Raw genomic sequence first — 15,189 nt, forward strand, 5'->3', positions numbered from 1 at the left:
CGGAAGTTTGAGTGATATGGGTGTTGAAATATTGGCACGCCTGGGGCACGCTTTTATCTAACGATCTCTTTTGCAGGTGCTGTTAAATATCTTCATTCACTTGCAGGCTATGATATGAAGCCTTTTGACAAAGAGATCCCCGCAAAGTTTAGCCAGGGGCAGAGGGTAGAAGAACAGTGAAAGGACGGTGAAGGATTACGACGACGATCCTAGAAAGTAATCAAGAAGACTCTTCAAAGTCTGAGGGTTGGAAAGTTGTATAAATCCCAGGAGTTCGATCCTCGTGTAGTACGGAGGAGTTGGGAATACAAGGTGATGAATCAGAAAAGTCCAGATGAGTCTAGGAGTTCTCAAAAGTGGAAAGTCAACACTATGGTGGGATGGTGAACCCCAATGTTCGACAAATCGACGGGCGGTCCGTGCCCAATAGGCCGTATCTCCCCGGTATGAGTGTTATCTCCCTAGCAGAGTCGAGATCGGCGTCTCATCAGCATGTCTAAAGGTTATGGTTTTCCCAGCAGAGGGTTTGTGTTGTTGATTTTCCCCCAGCAAGGTCCCCGAGCAGATCAAGTCCGGTGAAATTATCCCCAGTAGAGATAAGCATTGGTTGCTTTCCCCGGCAGTTATTATCTCAAGCGAGTATGAGAGCTTTCAGAGCTATTCTCCCCTGCAGGGACGCCTTTGGATGGTGCCTTTTGTTCCTTAGCAGATCTAAAGATTGCCTATCCCCAGCAGGCCTGGAAGTGGGTGTATTCCCCAGCGAGTACTTCCCCAGTTGAGATCACCACTGAGTTGGAAGGATGTTGTATCCCCAGCGGAGGTGTCAGTGGAGTGTTACTCCCCAGCAGTCGGGTTTGAAGTACTGTTATCCCCAGCGTGGTCGTGAGCTCTCATCCCTAGTAGGGTTGCGTATGTCTCTCCCCAGCACAGAGTCTGGTATGTTACTTTCCACACCAGAGTTATGCTCTTCCTCAGCAGAGTTGGTGTGCCATCCCCAACAGAGTTGCTTTCCCTAGCAGATCTCCCAAGCAGAGATTGGTGTTGATAATTTTCCTCAGCAATTCCCCGAGTGGAGCGGGTTCAAAGAAATTTATCTCCAGCAGCTATCCTACCTGTGGATTGGATGAGTTTCCCGTAGTGGAATGATGTTTGCATCCCCCAGCTGAGTCTATCCTACTTATGGATTAGATGGGTCGTCCCCAGTGGAGTAGCGTTTATTCCCCATAGCAGAGTTTATCCTATTTGTGGATTGGTTGGCTCTCCCCAGTGAAGTCGCCTGGTTATCCCTAGCAAAGTCGCGTTATTACTCCCCAGCGAGTAGTTTCACCAGAGAGTTGCTTTGTTTACTTTCCCCGGTGGAGTAGTATTGATGGTTCCTCAGCACAGTCGCCGTTGGGTAGTCTTCAGCAAAGTTGCTTTGATTATTCCCCAAGCGGAGTCCCCAAGTGGATTGGGTCCTGTGAAGGATGTCCCCAGTGGAGTCTATCCTTTCCCCAGCAACAGTTTTATTTTCTCCAGCCTGAGTGAGAAGTCGGTGCTCTCCCCGTAGAGTTTTCCTCAAGCAGAGTCTCCCCACAGAGTCGGAGTATCTGATCAGTTTGGCTCCCCAGCCGGAGTTCATCATTTGCATTTTGCATGTAGTAATCATTGCATCCTCAAAATGCGTAGCATTTCCATTCGATATGGAGCATTACGCCATAGAAAAATTCAAACATATGCATTCATGTGTTCGAAACCCATCAGACCATATCCCCGGCAGAGGCGGATTTTTGATCAACATCTATACGGCACGTTTGCTACAGTTGCTCCTGACAGCATTCAGGATTGATACCCCAGAGAGGTTTATTTCCTCATCCGTTGGCGAAAGGAAAGCCTGTTTCTCCCCAGCGAGATCCCAGCAAGTGTTTAGCCTTGCCCTGGCATGTGTAGATGTCAGTTTGTGATACTGGTCGGTGTCATGTCAGCACCCGCGTGTGTTCTTTCTTTGGTGTCGGTAAACACCATCTTTCGGTGTACACATCGAGTATTTCCCAGTCATTCGTTAATGTCTGGTCTTCTGTTGGTGTCCGTAAACATCATCTTTCGATGTTCGTAATACCCTTATTCTTCCCCAGAAGAGTCCTCCTCTCCGTTGGTGTCGATAAACGTTGAGTTTTTCCCAATCGTCCGTTGACGTTTGGTTGAGTCTTATTTTCTCTCCCCAGTAGGGTTACCTCTCCGTTGGTTTCGGTAAACGTTGAGTTTTTCCTATGCGTCCGATGACGTATAGTTGCTTATTCCCCACAGATCATTAGTTAATGGTTGTTGATTTCCCCTAGAGTTACCTCTCCGTTGGTTTCGATAAACGTCGAGTTTTTCCCGATCGTCTGTTGACGGTTGTTGGTGATATACTTCCCCATGCAGAGTTACCTCCCCGTTGGTCTCGGTAAACGTTGAGTTTTTCTCATTCGTCCGTTGACGTCTGATTGTGTATCCTATTCTCCAGTTCATTCGTTAATGTCTGGTTGCTTCCCACCCAGAATCCCCAGTAGAGTCGTCGGTGGACGTCCTATTCAGTTTCCGGTTGTTATCCCCCTTCCTTAGTGAAATAGCTTCACCTCTCTGTTGGTTTCGATAAACGTCGAGTTTTTCCTAGTTATCCGTTGATATCTAGTTGTATCTCCTTTCCGGGTCATCCGTCGATGTCCGTTTCACCTCTCCGTTGGTTTCGATAAACGTCGAGTTTTTCCTAGTTATCCGTTGATATCTAGTTGTATCTCCTTTCCGGGTCATCCGTCGATGTCCGCTTCACCTCTCCGTTGGTTTCGATAAACGTCGAGTTTTTCCTAGTTATCCGTTGATATCTAGTTGTATCTCCTTTCTGGGTCATCCGTCGATGTCCGTTTCACCTCTCCGTTGGTTTCGATAAACGTCGAGTTTTTCCTAGTTATCCGTTGATATCTAGTTGTATCTCCTTTCCGGGTCATCCGTCGATGTCCGCTTCACCTCTCCGTTGGTTTCGATAAACGTCGAGTTTTTCCTAGTTATCCGTTGATATCTAGTTGTATCCTCCCCACAGGTCATCCGTTGATGTCTGTTTACCTCTCCGTTGGTTTCGATAAACGTCGAGTTTTTCCCAATCGTCCGTTGACGTTTGGTTGTGATTAGCTTTTTCCCCAATAAGTATCCTTCTCCGTTGGTGTCGATAAACGTCGAGCTTCTCCCGTTCGTCCGTTGACGTCTGGTCGAGTTTTCTCCTTCTCCGTTGGTGTCGATAAACGTCGAGCTTCTCCCGTTCGTCCGTTGACGTCTGGTCGAGTTTTCTCCTTCTCCGTTGGTGTCGATAAACGTCGAGCTTCTCCCATTCGTCCGTTGACGTCTGGTCGAGTCTTCTCCTTCTCCTTTGGTGTCGATAAACGTCGAGCTTCTCCCGTTCGTCCGTTGACATCTGGTCGAGTCTTTCCCAGTCATTCATTAATGTCTGGTTACCTCTCCGTTGGTCTTGGTAAACGTCGAGTTTTTCCTGGTCGTCCCCAGTAGAGTTACCTCTCCGTTGGTTTTGGTAAACGATGAGTTTTTCCCACTACGTCCGTTGACGTATGGTTGTATCTTTCCCAGTTCATTCATTAATGTCTGGTTACCTCTCCGTTGGTCTCGGTAAACGTTGAGTTTTTCCTAGTTGTCCGTTGACGTCTAGTTGTGATTTCTGTTCCCATTCATCGTCCGTTGACGTCTGGATGTAGTTCCTTTCCTTTGAAAAAACCAAAATCCCCAGTAATAAATATCAGATCCCAGTGGACGTTTCCGTTGGTGGATCCCTGCATTGTGCAAATTTCTACGGTTCTTCGGTATTCAATCCCTGTTTACCCTGAAAGTCTGACAGTCGTTGCTCTCATCCGTTCGGGTTCCCAGTTGATTGAATAGGGGCAGTTGTAGCACCTCAAATTTGCACCTCCCATTTTGTACATACATTTTCATTTTTAGGTCATTAACATTAACATTGTCCACTACATAGCATTGCATTGTCCATTTGCCCAAGTGCAAGTCATCAGTCAAGACTAGTTAGGAGGATCAGTCAAGCAAGCAAGCAAGTGCAATTCCTATTGAAGCAAAGCCCTAAGGTTGGTTCAACATGTTCATATGACCTAGGTATCATTTTGAAGTGGTTTGGCCAAGGATTGGATGATCAAAGCTTAACAGTCAAGCTGAATTTCATCTGAAACCCTAGAAAGTCAACTGTGGTCAACTGTGCCTGAAATCATGGATTTGAAGGTGGGAGATGGTTTGAGAGGCTTCATTCATGTCCATACAAGTATCATTTGACATTACAAAGATCAACATTGAAGAATTTGAGGTCAGGAGAAAAGTTTCCAAAAATAGTAAGTGACTTGTAATTTCAAACTGCCAAAAATGGAAAATTCTTCTCCTCAAATTTACATCATCATACAAGCTTCAAATGAAATTTTGTCCAACATGAAAGATGAAGATCTTGCTCTCACCTTTCCAAAAAGTCCAAGAACATCCATTTCGCATTTGTGGTTGGCAACTTATGATCAAATCATTGTCAAGAAATTTTGAACTTCAAAGTGGGATAACTTTTGCACCAATTGGCCAAATTGAGTGGGGTTTTTTGCTACAATCTCCTTTTGACGTGTTCTATCCAAATCATTCATTACATTTCATCAAAACTCATCACACAAAAATGGCATTTTGCATTGGATTTGAATTTAAAAAAGGGAGGGAAAAAGGTGACTTTCAAAAATATGCATTTTCCACACATAATTTCAATTGCACTTGGTCTTAAATCACATTTGGAGGGTGTTTGGCTAATTTTTCGTGCACTGTAGCAGCATCTCATGCACATGAAGGTTACTTTGGCCATTTAACATGAAAACTCACTTCACTAATTCAAGTCCATTTTTGCTAATTGGGATTAAGGAAATGATTAACCCATGGTATATAAGGCTAATGCTAACAGAATTTTGGATTAACATTCATTCTTGCTCAGATCTAGATCAAAGTGAAAAATCTCCAAAACTTTTTCTCTCATTTTTTTCTGCAAATTCTCCAAGAACATTGCATTGATTCTTCATTAGTTCATCATCTACAATCATCACTGAGTTGGATTGAAGCAAGAGAGCAAGGATTTCAAGTTGATTCTTGGACTGTTGAGCATAGCATCTCCTATGGCAGTTGAAGATTCCATCGAATTCAAGCATTGTTGAGCATCAAATCACCATCCATTCATCCATTGGAGAGTTGTGTAGCATCTGTTTTTGCTTATCAAAGCCTGAAAGGCACGAATTCAACTCTGACATCTCTTAGAGGTTAGAACTCGATTGTTCCAATTCTCAAAATTATGATGTGCATCTTTGAGATCCTCCATTGTAGATCACACTGAGCTTTAGATCTAGCGATTTCATGCAGTATTAAGAAAGTTATGTGGATTTGAAGTTTGATAGTTGAAACTTTCTTGGATCGATTCTTTTGACATGAGTAGAATTAGAGGAAATTGATGCTGGATTCATGATGTAGGTTAAGAGACGAATCGAATGGTATATGATTTGTGATTTTCTGTGCACTTTGGATCATCCTGGTGATGAACATGATGAATGCGCGCATAAACCCTAGAAATCCATTTCCAGATTCGTATTTGATCTGCCAGGCCATGTATTTGCATGTAATTTGTGTTTGTGAGCCATGCTTCCAATAAGACATCGCCACCTGTATTAGTGAAACGGCGCGTTTCACTTGAAGCGCGCCAGGTTTTGAAGGTGAACATGGATCGATTCCATGCTGAGACATTTTCACTTTTGGTTTTTTGTATTTTCTTCATCATGCTTCCATGTTTCACATGCCTTTCCATCATTTTTTTTATTTTTTCTCTACATTAGGAAATTCATATCTCAATGAATACTTGTCCAATTAACATGAGGTTTTTTCCATGGTGTTTCTTGTGATCTCTAGTTTTTTTTGATGATTTTTACAAAAATTGTGCACGTGTGGAATCTGTTTGGGCTTAGGGTTTATGTGAACATGTGTTTTGTTACACCTTGCTTACCATTTTGATTGTGAAATCCTGATGCTTAATCCAATGGAGCTGAAATTTTATATGTGTAAACTAGACACCTTGAGGAGAATTTTGGTATATAGTTTGTGATTTTTGCATTCCTGGTTTGTGAGATATGATATGATCATTGGAGGTGTGACAATGTGTGTCACACCATTTCTTGTCCAATTTGTGGAATTTTCTTTACCATGCCATATGAACTTGAAATGATCTGAATTTTTGCATGTAGAATCTTCTGGATGTTAGTTTTGAGTATGAATTTTTGTAGATTTTTTGAGTGCATTTCCAATTTGTTTGAGAATTTCTCTTCTATTTGACCAATTGTGGACTTTTTGTGAGTCATGATCTTATATGATTTGTGAAATTCTTGTTGCTTATTGGATGAACTTGAAATTTTGCATGTGTGTTCTAGACACATTGAAGTTTGTCATGGTTTTGATTTGGTTCATTTATCATATGCCAATTCTGTTTTGTGCTTGCTTGAAGTTGATGTATGATTTGGTGCCTTGTATGAGCTTGTTTGAACATGCTTTGACTTATGGATTTTAATTGACATGCCTCCCTTTGTCCAAATGACTTGAAATTTGGTGTGATGATCCTTTGATGAATTCTGTTTAGCCATGATTTTTCTGGGGATTTATTGAAATATTTTTGAGTTGGTTTGAATTGAATCTTTTTGTTTGGTTCTATGAGCTTTGAATATGCATGCCTTGCCTTCTATGCTTGATGAAATGATCTTGGTTGATGATATGAATGTGAGACCACTTGGATTTGTTTCTTATTTGATTGATCTTGATTTTTGATAAGTTTCATGTTCTGTTGTGAATTATTTCTCTCATTTTGACCCTAGGCCTTGTCCTAGAGGTTGGCTTCTCACATTTGAGCTATGTTTCAGGTCAAAGAGCACAATTGCTTATACTTGATGATGTGCACTCAATTGGAGTTGGTTTATTGCTTGTTTATGACTAATCTTGAGTTTATTTTGTAGGCTTTGAGACATGAGCTTAGGCCTTGTGGCTTGCACCTTTGTGCATTGATGCTTGTTTGTCTGTTTATGTACAGTTGTCTGTTGACTTGTAACTGTCTGTTTGACTTTTGTTTGAGTTGAGTACTGATTATGTTGGATTGTTTTCAGGTACCTTAGTTGCTATAGTTCCATTATGAACTTGCTTTTGCTTTGCTTGCTAGCTTGAGCACTGAGGTATAACTTTCTAACTGCATGTAGTCTGGAAGACCTGGCCTGTTACTTGGCCAAGCACCTGTCTGAAGTCCTCCTTAAGAGGCAATGCTTGTGCTTGTTTATCTTTGTCCCCTGTACATATTAAAGACCTCCTAAGTGAAGAGGCATTGGCAGACACAAGAGATGTGTAGTCCATCTCCTGCTATTCAGTGTGTCGTCCCTTGGCTCACATCACATGTTGATGCCTTGTGGACATTAACCCAAAATCTATGTTGAGTCTGTCACAAGTGTAGAAGGGTTCCCGCTTTCTGGACCCACACCTTTGTCTGAAGCTCTCCCTGGCCAGGGATAAGAGCTGTGAGGCACACCCCTCACTTCCTATTTCATCTGCTTCACCCTAACTCTCAATGTTAGGGTTAAAAGCTAACTTCACCCTGATACAGTGGCTTGTTTGTCAAGGTTGACATGACCCCTTGACTAAAGCTTAACCTTTGTGTGAGCCCACTTTGTGTGTATATAGTGTGTGCTATTTGTGATTGTTTGCTTTGACTGCTTGTGCTGTTTAGGATAGCTTGCTCCCTGTGCAAGTTAGATAGCAACCTTGACTTAGGGATGATTATGCATGATAACATCTAGGCTCGAGTTAGTCTCCCTAGTTGTGTCTCCCTTTGTTATCTGGTTAGGCTAGTCCTTTGTCCCTGCGTAGGGGAACTACGTCGCCCTGATCCTCATACCAGATGAGGTACGTAGGCAGGAGATGAGCTGATCTCTTCGGGCGCCCTTTTGTTTTGTTTGTGTGAGTTGTTTTGTCCCTTTGTGTGTGTTGGAGTCCAATGTAAGCCCAGCGATTGGCATTTGGTTTCCAGTGTGCGTGTGTTTGGTTCGGAGTCTGATGTAAGCCCAGCGATTGGCATTCGGATTCCAGGTTTGCCTGTTTGTGTGGAGTTTGACATAAGCCCAGCGATTGGCAGTCGATCTCCTGTGTTGTTTTGTCTTGCGTGTGTTAGCCGAGCTACGGATGCTCTGATTCTTCTTAATCCGAGAAGATACGTATGCATAGGATGCGACATCCTAGCGAGCATGTTTTCCCCCCGTCCGAACTACGTCGACTCTGATGTCTGTGTCTGATAGACTACGTAGGCCCAGGATGCGATATCCTGCCGAGTCCTGTTTCGTTTGTTTCTTGTGTCTCTTTCAGCCAGTGATAGATGTTTGTTTTGAGCAGTGTTTTAGCAACCATATTCCTTCCTTTTGTGCGTGGATCCTGTCGAGTACGACGGATGCGTAGGGGTGCTAATACCTTCCCTTCGCATAACCGACTCCCGATCCCATTCTCTTTGGTCGCGAGACCATGTTCTTTCCAGGTTTACTTCAAGTGTTTCCTTTCCCTCTTTTGGGATAAATAACGCACGGTGGCGGCTCTGTTGTTTTCGTTTCCCGCCGGTTTTTCGCGTAATGCGACAGGTTAGTTATGCAAAGGGAAGGTGTTAGCACCTTAAACATCTATGGTACTCCATGGGAACGTCTTCGAAAATGTGTACATTTTGGTTTGAAAAGGATGTTGTTTGCAAAAGATTGGAGAGATGGGAAAATAAATGTTTTTTTTATGATTTTTGGTGTTTTCCAAGTCTCATGCCTACGTACCAATAAAGTGAAATGGAGGATCAAAACCTCGTAGTTCATGGTAAAAATATAAAAATATGTTTATTTTGATTTATTTTTAGTGGAAAGACATTTTGTCATTTTAAGGAGAATACTCAACTAGTCACCCACAAGTATGAGAACTTTTCATCATCATGACAAGGGCTCCAACTTAGATAAGGATCAATAAGTATACCACTAGCTCTCACAAATGGAAAATAATTGTCATCAATACTATGGAGATAGGAGAATTATATCTCAACTATGGAAATGACTCATGTCTAAACTTTGAGAAAAGTTTTAAAAGGAAAAGTGCACAAAGGACACAAAATGATTTAAATGAGTTATGCATTATTTTATCTTTTGAAATTGGTCTGAATATACTTAAGATGGATTAGCATTTATTGGGAAAAAGGTTTTGAAAATCTCTTGACAAAAAGTCAAGGTTTGTTAAGAAAATGGTTCAAGTTTAAAATCAAGAAAGTTTTTAAAAAGAGGGAGGAGATTTGAAAATTAAAGAAATGGGAGGAGAAGAAGAGATTATCCTAGAGCATAAAGTAAAAGCTAGGGAGGAAAGATTTAACCAAGAAACGGCAAGCTTTATGACATAAGTCAAGCAAGAATTCCCTCATTTGGATTAGACCTCAAACAATCCAAATAAGCAAATAATTATCCACGTATCAGATGAAACCAGAATGACCAAATCAAGTCTTCAAAGTAAGTCCTAAGTCAAAGGTACCAGATGAATTCCTAGGTCTCAAATCACAATCTCCCAAAGAAAAGGTCAAGGTCCTAATTCTAAGTCCATATCTCCATAATAATGCCAGGGATAGTAACCACAAGTCCATGAATCAAGAGAACCAAGTTTCTTTTTAGGTTTTTTCTTGTTAATGTTTTCTTTACAAAGATCTAAAAGAAAAGTCCAAATGGACAAAGAACAAATGACATAATCACAAATAATATGACATGGAATGCTAAATATAAAGTATAAAGTAAATGGCATAAAATAAAGGAGTGTAAAGTAAATGACTTTGAAGTAAAAGTTAATACAAGTAAAATGTTAGTAAATGACGTTAGTAATCAAAATGAAAGATGGTTTGGTCATTTTTTGGAGAACACTCAACTATTCACCCACAAGCATGAAAACATGAACATATACATCATTTTGAGAAGGGCTCTAACTTGGATAAAAATCAACAAGTATGCCACTATCTCTCACAAATGAAAAGGGAACAATATTTTCACACAATACCATGGGGAGTAGGAGACTTACAATCATCACTTGTAAAAACGCCTCTGCTTTTGGGACAAATTTAACGCTATGTTAAATGATCATAATCGGACTTATGTAGAAGTCACAATTATTTAAGGTCGGTCAATAATAATGTTAGTGTTAATACATGCTAGAGAAATTATATGTGAATCATTCTCCTAAAGTCATGTCACACAAAAAAGAAAAGAAGGAATGATCAAGCACAAAGGCTATGAGAATGGTCCATTAATTCAATCCACACTTCATGACACTTAGGACAAACTTATGCATCAATCCAAAGTACCTTAAATGATCCATGATCACTTAGGAGGTATATTTGAAATGATGAAGGTTCATCAAGTACCAATCCACACATCTTAAACAAGATGGACACAAGCCATCTAATTGATCAAAGGGAAAAGAAGGAGATGAAGAAGAATGAGACAAGAGAAGTCATACCCAAATTGGATCAAAAGTTTGATTAAGTTATCATCAAAATCAATCATCCACTTTGGTGGATTTTGGTTTTCACCCCATCAACACCCAAAATCTATTGAGTTTGATGAGACTCATGATCCAAAACATCATAAACCAAGGCCAACAAAATTTCACAAAGGTCACACCAATATAAAATGCAATTAAATGAAACTAAAATGCACCAAAAGTATATTTAAATGAATTTTAAAATAGAAATAAAATGAAAAATTCATAATGTCCTTCAGAACACCAAATAAATTGCCAAGAAAATTATGGAAGGTTGGAAACAAAATAAGAAATATGTAATAAATTTTTCAGAATTAAAAAATGCAGAAAATTATTTTTACACCAATTAAAACAAAGGAAAAAAGATATAATTCATGAAAAATAGAAAATCAGTGAAAAAATAAAAAATCAGATGAAGAAAAATAAAAGAGAATTTTAGAAATTATTTTGGGATTTTTTGGATGGAAAATGAAATTACTATGAATTTTAAAAGAAAAAACAATTAAAAATAATAAAAGAAAAATAATTAAAATTAGAAAAATCACGGAGCGTTGGATCACGCATCATTAATTGACGTGGTAGATCCAACACTTCTCAGATTAGGATGCACAATGGAACACGCTACAAGCAGCACACAGAATCCAATTCAAATCCAACGAATCATAACATTTCAAATGTCCAATGTGTCTGGCCAAACTCAGATGACCTGGAACACTTCGGTCATCTTCTTCGGTGAGCTCTCACTGAAGCTTCATCATTTGGTAAATTCAGAACACAAGACCACCACCATTGTGATCCTCTTCTCATCCCGAATTCAACCTTATGCTCTAAATTCATTGATCTAAATCTAGCAAAGGGAATTTCAGAGAAGTTTCATAAACAAGCAAGCCACAAAAAATTAAATTAAATGATGAACATGATCAATCAACGCTTGATAAGTTAGGGGAAAGCATCAGAGAGTGAATGACTACATTGTGGTAACTTGTTTGAGTTCAAATGATGCTCATAACTATCTTGTCCAAATGGTGATCAGAAGTTGATGAAGCTCGATCTAGTTAGAGCACTTCAAAAGGTCTTAGAGCTTGGGAATTGTTGCAAAAGCTTCAGAGGATGCCTAAGATGCTAATGGAATCAAGAAATTGGGTTGAAATTAACTAGAATTCAAAACACGATAGTTGAGTTTTTCTGGAAAATTTCAAGTTGCAGCAAGGATTCCTTGGCTCTCAAAAGCTCGGAAGCGAATGCAGTGGCTCCCTTTATCTATAGGGAATGAGTTTGGATCCAAGTACATGTGGAATGATGTTGAGTTTGTGCAAAACAAATTTGATTCGAATGTGAGAAAAGTGTGACTTACAACTCATCAAAACTCATCCAAATGATGCGTTTCAAAGGTCAATTAACTTCTAGAGACTTGGTTAAACATGTTTAGGTCCAAAACACATGATAATTTGGCTTGGAATTAAGATTAGTGAAGTTCAAAATTCGGGCAATGGCAATTTCTTCAGTTACAAGTCACCATGTTCAACCCAATGAGGCATCCTACTCAAGAGGCTTTTTGGTCCCATTCTCTTTGCAATGTGTTAATATCATAGCAAAGATTAAAATGTGCCAATAAAGGTTTCATTTGGATGTTTGAGCACAAAGTTATGTCATGTTGAAGTTAACATGAAAAACTGATCATATAACTTAGAAAAATTCAAGTGTTCAATGACTGAAAATGATCTATAATGTCTCAATGAATTCCATGGCCTTCCAAGCATATTTTAACCTTATCCTTGAAGAAAACTTGTAGAGGGCATCACAAATGAAATTTTTCAAAAAGAAACAGATTCAAATGTTGAAAATTGAAGAAGTTGTGACCTTTCAAAGTTGAGAAAAAGTCACTTGAAAATAGGTGAAATTTCACTAAGTCCACAGATGACCTATCATGTCTCTAAACTTTTGATGATCCTCCAAGAATAATTGGATCTTGTCATGTGAAGAGAAGTTGTAGAGGATATTGATAAAAGTCATATGCAAAAAGAAGCATTCAAAAATGTTGAGAATTGTAGGAGTTGTGATCCTTGGAACCTTGACTTCAAAATGTTGACTTTTGGTCAAACCCCTTAGAACAAGCTTGTGTACTTGAAATTTCCTTGCATTTCAAAGAACATGGGTGATCATATTAACTCAAAATAAAGTTTTCTTGATTTTATTTTAATTAAATTACTCAAATATTGAAGTTGCTTGTTGAAGAAGGCATGAAAATAAACACATGAACCTTTGACTTTCCTTGAAAAGTAAGCAATAAAACTTTGAGATGCTCTTGATTGAAAAAACCATACCTTGCACAATAAACTTAATTAGAATAAAACATATTTTTTCTATTTTGATTAGTGGTTAGATAATAAATTAATCATATAAACACAAAGGTAAGACACCAACAAAGATGTGCTTGGTGATCCCTGCAAGAAGCAACCCCAAAGATGGATATGGGGAAGGATCAAGATTTGATATTGTTTGTGTGCAATAATGCAAATGATATGTGGGATATTAGGGTTAAAAATTAGGGCATGATAGGCTGAAATTGTCCTTTTAGCTCCCTGTCGCATCCGCGAAAAACAATCGGCAGGAAAAACAAACAAACAGAGCCGCCACCGTGCGTTATTTATCCCAAAGGAGGGAAAGGAAACGCTCGAAGTAAACCTGGAAAGGAAATGGTCTTACGACCGGAGATTACAAGGATCGGGAGTCGGTTACGCAAGGGGAAGGTATTAGCACCCTCTCACGTCCGTCGTACTCGACGGGATCCACGCTCAAGAGAATAGAATAAGGTTACTAAATAACTGCTCAAAGAATGCACACACACTGGAATAAGACACAGATGGAAGAAGAGGGGAACGGGGCTCGCTAGGATATCGCATCCTATGCCTACGTATCTCATCTGGAATGAGAATCAGAGCTACCGTAGTTCGGCTAACGCACGCCGAAACAAAACACACACCAAGACGCTGGGACGTCAGAGCAAACACACAACAGGAAACGGAATGCCAATCGCTGGTCTTACATCCAACTCCGAACAAAAGAAACACCAACAGGAAACCGAATGCCAATCGCTGGGCTTACATCAGACTCCACAAAAGAAACAGGAAACAGATAGCCAATCGCTGGGCTTACATCAGACTCCACAAAAGAAACAGGAAACAGATAGCCAATCGCTGGGCTTACATCAGACTCCACAAAAGAAACAGGAAACAGATAGCCAATCGCTGGGCTTACATCTGACTCCACAAACACACACACAAAGCAGAAGGGTTGAACACACAGACTAGAAGGGAGTCGGGAACTCGAGCCTGATAGCTGTCAAGCAAAACACACTCAAAAAAAGAAAAGGGCGCCCGGAGAGATCTCGCACGATCTCCTGCCTACGTACCTCATCTGGTATGAGGATCAGGGCGACGTAGTTCCCCTTAACAGGGAAAAACTTCTATCCTAACCAGAGACTAGGGAGATAACAGACTACTAGGGAGACTACGACTCGAGCCTAGAAGTTGTCATGCATACGATCCCTATGTTGAGGTCTCTAATCCTAACTCGCACAGGAAGCAAGCTAGCCTAAACATCAATCAAGCAAACACAAGCACAAGAGAGCAAGCCCACACACTATATGCAAACAAGTGGCTCATACAAGGCTGGGCTTTAGTCAAGGGGTCAAATCAACCTCGACAAATAAGCCAACTGGAAGGGGTGTTTTGAGCTCTTAACCCTAACATTGAGAGTTAGGGTGAAGCAGATGAAATGGGAAATGAGGATCAGACCTCATAGCTCTTAACCCAGGCCGGGGTGAGCTTCAATCAATGAAAACGTGGGAGTCCAGAATGAGGAACTCTACTCCACATGACTGACTCGATATACAATGACCTTGGGTGTTTATTCAAAATGCATCAGCACGTAGTGCGAGCAAGATGAAAGACTCAACTGAATAGCAGGGGATGGATTGCACATCCCTTCTATCTACCAATGCCTCTTCACTTAGGAGGTCTTTACATGTACAAGGCACAAAGATAAACAAGCACAAACATTGCCTCTTAAGGAGGGCTTCAGACAGGTGCCTGCCAAAATAACATGACAGGTCTTCCAGACTACATTGAGAATAGGAATATACCTAAGTGGTATGCCAACCACAAGCAAAGCAAAGCAACTCAAATAATGAGTTAAAGCGGCTAAAGTACCTGTGAGAAAAGCTAAACAATAAGTACTATGTTCAGACAAACAACCAACAGTTAGCAGATAACAACAGACAGACAATCCCAATATGTACAACATGTAAGCCATAAGGCAACTCAAGTGAGTCCACCCAAAGACCTACAACACAATCAAATATTAGCAAGCAAAGCAAATATCAAAGCTCAAGTGATGAGGCAACATCAACCATGGAGATTAGATGCTTGATCCTGAAATACACAGCTCAAATGTGAGTTCAAACCCCGAGGGCAAAGCCTAGGGTCAAAGGTGAGGAAAAAAGTCAAAACAACAACCAATTCTCAACATATAGCACATATATTCAATCAAGAACATGTCCTAAAAAGGACCAAGTTAAAAGCA

This window comes from Lathyrus oleraceus, chromosome 2, assembly GCF_024323335.1.
Source record: "Lathyrus oleraceus cultivar Zhongwan6 chromosome 2, CAAS_Psat_ZW6_1.0, whole genome shotgun sequence".
Classification (NCBI taxonomy): Eukaryota; Viridiplantae; Streptophyta; class Magnoliopsida; order Fabales; family Fabaceae; genus Lathyrus; species Lathyrus oleraceus.